Source organism: Hipposideros armiger, unplaced genomic scaffold (assembly GCF_001890085.2).
Source record: "Hipposideros armiger isolate ML-2016 unplaced genomic scaffold, ASM189008v1 scaffold_2128, whole genome shotgun sequence".
Taxonomy (NCBI): Eukaryota; Metazoa; Chordata; class Mammalia; order Chiroptera; family Hipposideridae; genus Hipposideros; species Hipposideros armiger.
The window spans coordinates 11,971-17,011 of NW_017733476.1; the positions used below are offsets into that span (position 1 = coordinate 11,971).

Sequence of the window (5,041 nt, forward strand, 5' to 3'; positions counted from 1 at the left end):
ATGTAATTTTTTCATTACATAGTAGTATCATTGTATATGCTGTCCTGTGGCCTGCTTCTTTCACTTAATTATATATTGTGAACATTTTCCTATGCAGTAGATAGCCTTTTACCACAAGCTTTATGATGTCTATGTAGCATTTCATCAAGTGCATGGGTCATAATTTACCTAGTCAGCTCCTGTTCAGCAATTCGGTGCTTTCCAGCCATTGTGTTTTTGCTTCGTTCTGCCTGCCATGATAAGCTGTGCTGCAATGAGCATCTCTGTGCAGTGCCCGGAGCATTCCTAGAGTGCTTTTCTGACTCCTCTTTCACACAGGTACATCGGCCCCAGCACCGTGTTTGGCTCCAGTGGTAAGCTTGCCAATGTGGAGCAGTGGCGATGTGTCTCCATCCTCCGGAGTCACTCAGGCGGTGAGTGGGGCTGCCTGTTGGGGTGGGCGGCCCCAGCAGCTGTCAGCCCCTGTGGACTATTTTGGTCCTTAAAGCAGCCCTGTGTCTGGGTCGTCCCTCCCCATTACCATTGGTCACACCCTGCCTGTTCCTCAAGGTCTGTGCAGTCACCATCCCCACTGCCTGCCTCCAGCTGCATTCAGTGCCCCCACTCCTGCCCTCATGGGGTATATGTTTATATCTTTAATGTAGAACTCCCCACGTTCTGCTGTTTATCCTGGTGAACTGAATCACTACCTTCATCAGTGGATCACTAAGTCTGTAAGCGCACTTTATTTATTCCACAGAAACCAGCACACAGGGGCCCAATGAAAAGTTTTTTACTTGACCTTGAGTATGTTTATAAAATGTTGTAAATAGACTTGGAATAGAAAGAGACACATTTTACAGATTTGGACTAAAGAGGAGGAAGGTCAGTCAGTCGATAGCAGTCTAAAGCCATGTGCTGTACACTTGTTTTGCTGCCAGGGATACCAGAGAAAAGCCTATGGTCTAACCCAGGAATGGCCTGAAGGGTTTCCCAGGCAGGGGAACAGCAAAAGTGAGAAAGGCTTCATGTGACTGGTGATTTGGCAGAATTTTACCATTGTTGGATCTTTACATACAAGGCAGGGAGCAGCACGGAGTGGGGCTGGCCGAATGTGCAGGGACCAGGACATGAAAGGCTCGTGCTCCTTGTTAATGAGGGTGTCCTTTATTGTAGAATAGACAGGGAGCCATTAAAAACTTTGAAGAGGAAGATTCTGACAGATCTGGGGGAAAAGAGGTTATTTCAGGCATTAAGATGAAAACTTCAAGGGCCTGAACTAGGCCTGTGATAATTGTGATAGAGAAAAGACGGATTTGGGGGAATTTTTCTGACAAAGCGAGAGGAGGGATGAGGGCGATTTCTAGCTGGGTGCCTGGCTAGCCGATGGTCTCTTCTGAGACCATAACGAAAATAGGCTCATGGGGATGGACACCAATTCAGTGTGGGATGTGCCGAGTTTGAGGGGGTCAGGGAGAGAATGTCAAGAGACTCTTGGATTTGAGCCTGAAGCTTTGGTGGAAGATGGGACAGGAGCAAGAGGTTTAGAAGGCATCATCTGTAATTCATTGGCAGTATGCTCAGCAAATACTCCTCAGACACTTCGAAGGTGAACAAACCCACCTCTTGGTGACCAAATTGATTCCATATTTGGGAAAACTGACAGTAGCATTGTGTTATTGTTGATAACAGTGAAAGTGTGTAACTTACTTTTATTCATAGCTGCTCACAGTGGAATCTAGTTGGGCTTCTGGAACTTCAGCACATGTGTCTATGAGGGTATTCAAGTGTGGGGTGGAGCCTCGGGGTGGACTTTTATGAGGCCCCTAACCTGAGGCTCAGGTTGAGCTACAACTTCAACCTCTGTTTTGGCCTACCACCCCAGGGATGTCTTTTACCAGGCAGGTAGGGTTGCCCGCCTTCACTAGGGATACCTGCTACTTCTTATTCAATGGTCCTGGTAGTGGGTATGGGTAGAACCATTTAAGAAGAAAAAATTAGTGAAAAAGCAGAAATAAATGAATAGGAAGCACTGGGTCTTTGAAAGCAAAATTTGAAAAATATCTACTTGGCATATTTAATCAGGGGGTAGGAAAGAAAGCCTTGATGAAATTAGAAGTAAACGGTCTAGAAAAACATTTAACCTAGAGGAATATCATCAAAGAGTGCAAAATGTAATGTTTTTAGTATTAAACTAAAAACAAAACAAAATACTAAAAGAATATAATTTTCTAGAAAATACAAGTTTTCAAAATTGATACCATAAGGTTAGGAAAAACTGAACAAAGTAGTGACGAATGAAGAAGTTGGGAGCTGCCTTCGAAAATGGTTCCTGTGTCTAAATTATTTTTTGATGTATTGTTTTAAGCTTTTAAGAAAAGTTATTCTAGAACATAGAAATATTTATTCTTTAAAGGAAGCTATAACCCTGTTTCCAAANCATTTCAGACTTGGGTCTCAAAGCATCCCGTCAGCTGTGGAAACAGCGGTGGACTCCAGGCAGCACCAGGAAAGGGAAGGAAACCCCAGCAGGGACTGTGCTGTTCTCCTTGGTTGCTAGGGTGCCCATACACAGACTTGAAAAGGTTCTGGGACATGGGCTTTTCCAGTCTCTTCATTTATAAATGTGGGTCCTGGGTCCTGTGCAGGAATGAAGAACTTCTAGGGGCCCCTGGTGGATCTGTATTAGAGGCCAGACCAGAGCTTGGCCCCCTCCTGATCCTAGTCCAGAGTTCTTTTCATAAAGTCACGTTGGTGTCAGCATACAACTAAATCCACATTCTTTTTGATCCCCATCAGTACTTGTTTTTCTTGATCTTCTCTGTAACTATTAATAATTCAAATTCAGTCTCCTCTGAGCTAATCAATTATGGTTTATGAAAGCTAAACTTAGGGTTTATGAGGATTATGTCTCATAGTCAATAGTCTACGCCTTGCACATTGAGTTATTTCTGCTCCTTCATTCCAGGACAGGATTCTGGGAAGGTTGTGATCTGGAATATGTCTCCAGTCCTCCAGGAGGATGACGAGAAGGATGAAAATATTCCCAAGATGCTTTGCCAGATGGACAATCACTTAGGTATTACAGAGTGGCCCTTTGCAGGCTTTGCGTGTTGGCAGAGTGCCCAAGGTTAGCACATGTGTTTGTAATTAGAAAGATAAGGCCCCGTGCGGCGGTAACTCCCCTCGGCCTGCTGTCTGAAGGCACAGATGTTGGCTGCACACCTGGGTGAGTTATTCGGCAGAAGACTCGGCCCGCCCACAGAACCATCTTTGGACAGTCTGCAGGTACCTCTGGTGATTTCCTGCTCATGAGTCGTTACTGCCTGATTCCATGGGGCTTTGGGGCCAGCGACCTGGAAGCAGTAGGATTCTGGGGAAGGGTGTGTAAATGACAACTCACCAAATGTCTCAGATTGGCACCGTGTCATTCAGAGGCCCTCTGCCAGGACCCTTTTGGCCACTGAACAGTGTTATGATTTACTTTCCTGCGTTAGTGGCTTAGTTTACTGCTCCTGAGCATCAGGGTGACTGTACTGCCTCTGGTTTCCAACTTAGCTGCCTCTCCTGAGGTACTCCATTAACAGTTATGTCCCCTTCCTTTGCTCTGTGTGTTCTTGCACTCCCAACATGCCTCTCGGCATCCTCCAATGTGGAGCACAAGTCACTCACAGGCCATGTGTGGGCCACAACTTGGATAGTGTCCCTCATAGTGCAGGGCTCCCAAAGGTTGAACTGTGAGTGTTCCCAGAGGCTCCAGCCCATCGGGGGCCGGGAGGAATTTCTTTTGGTCTCAGTTTATGAGTGCAGGATCAATCAACCTGCAGTACCGACAAGTCTGGAAAATCCGAATTTAAAAGGGCTAACAGATGGGGTGAAGTAAGAGTTTTGTGTCATACCAAGCTGCTTCCCTGAAAGTTCTAGAAAAGGCATCTTGGCTTTTTTAGCACATGTCTTCATTTCAAGAATTATCCCTACTCAGAAATACATCTCATCATTACACAGCCCTTTTGAAATAATGAGATTTGGGTATTTATCAGTTTTCATGGAAATAAACCTCTTCCTACTGACTATTTCATCTAGCACTAACACTTCTCAGGTTATGTAGCCTTTCCCCTTCCAGACTCTGTTCTAATAATTTGTTACTACAGCACAAGTAGGTTAGTGTTTAAACTGAATTGTTCTTCTGGGGCTTTCACACAGTAGATGCCTTGAATAGATTAGATAGATTAGATATTATAAACCCTTTGCATCTTGCCAGACTCTGTATAAAGCAAATGGTTATGGCTATTGGATTTTCATCACCCTATTTTTTTTTCTTCCCAGCATGTGTGAACTGTGTGCGGTGGTCAAACAGTGGGATGTATTTAGCTTCTGGGGGAGATGACAAACTGATTATGGTGTGGAAACGGGCTACGTAAGCATCATTTTCCTTTCTTCAACATTTTATTTTTAGAAGCTTCTTTGCTGGTCTTTATCACAGTCACTTTACCCACCCTGGCACTGAAGTCCCCAGAGTCCTGACTTCATAAAGGTCAGGAAGCATAAGTAGGCCAGGAGAATCTGGGGGCTGACCGGGGAGTCCAGAGGCTACCCCCCTGCCTAGTAACCTGCTCAGCCTACCCTCCCAAGACTGCAGGGTTTCCACTTGAAAAGGAAGGGCAAATCCCTTCCAGTGCTGACATTGGTGGGCTTGGTTTGTTTTGTATTTCAAATGAAATTTCCCAACATACAAAGTGGTTAAAAGTCAAGGTGTTCTTATGGAATCTGGGGCAGGGGCTCCAGAGCCCACCCTCTTTGCCACTCACCTCATTGTCAGCCTCATCCTAGGCTCTAAGGAGCCCTCCCATTGAAAGCCCCTGTTCTGCACCAACGATGAACTAACCATCACCTGGAAAAAACTTTTTCTTACACCGAGGCAGAGTTCTCCGGGTGGGTCCTGGGACTCTTCCACAGCCAGCTTCCCAGGTGACTCTGGGTTCAGTCAAGCTGGGGACTCAGACCTACCTCACTGCTTAGCCAGAGTGTCCCTATGGCCGTGGCTTCGAGAGCAGAGCAAGCT

General features: G+C 45.5%; 1 protein-coding gene across 1 annotated transcript in view; it reads left to right on the plus strand.

The window, feature by feature from the left end:
- Positions 1-298: 298 nt before the first annotated feature.
- Positions 299-5,041, plus strand: part of LOC109378541 (protein HIRA) — a 32,283-nt gene continuing 27,540 nt past the window's right edge. Inside the window, exon 1 of the mRNA XM_019634886.1 lies at positions 299-413. The gene's annotated coding sequence lies outside the window, so the exon portion shown is untranslated. The remainder of the gene's footprint in view (positions 414-5,041) is intronic.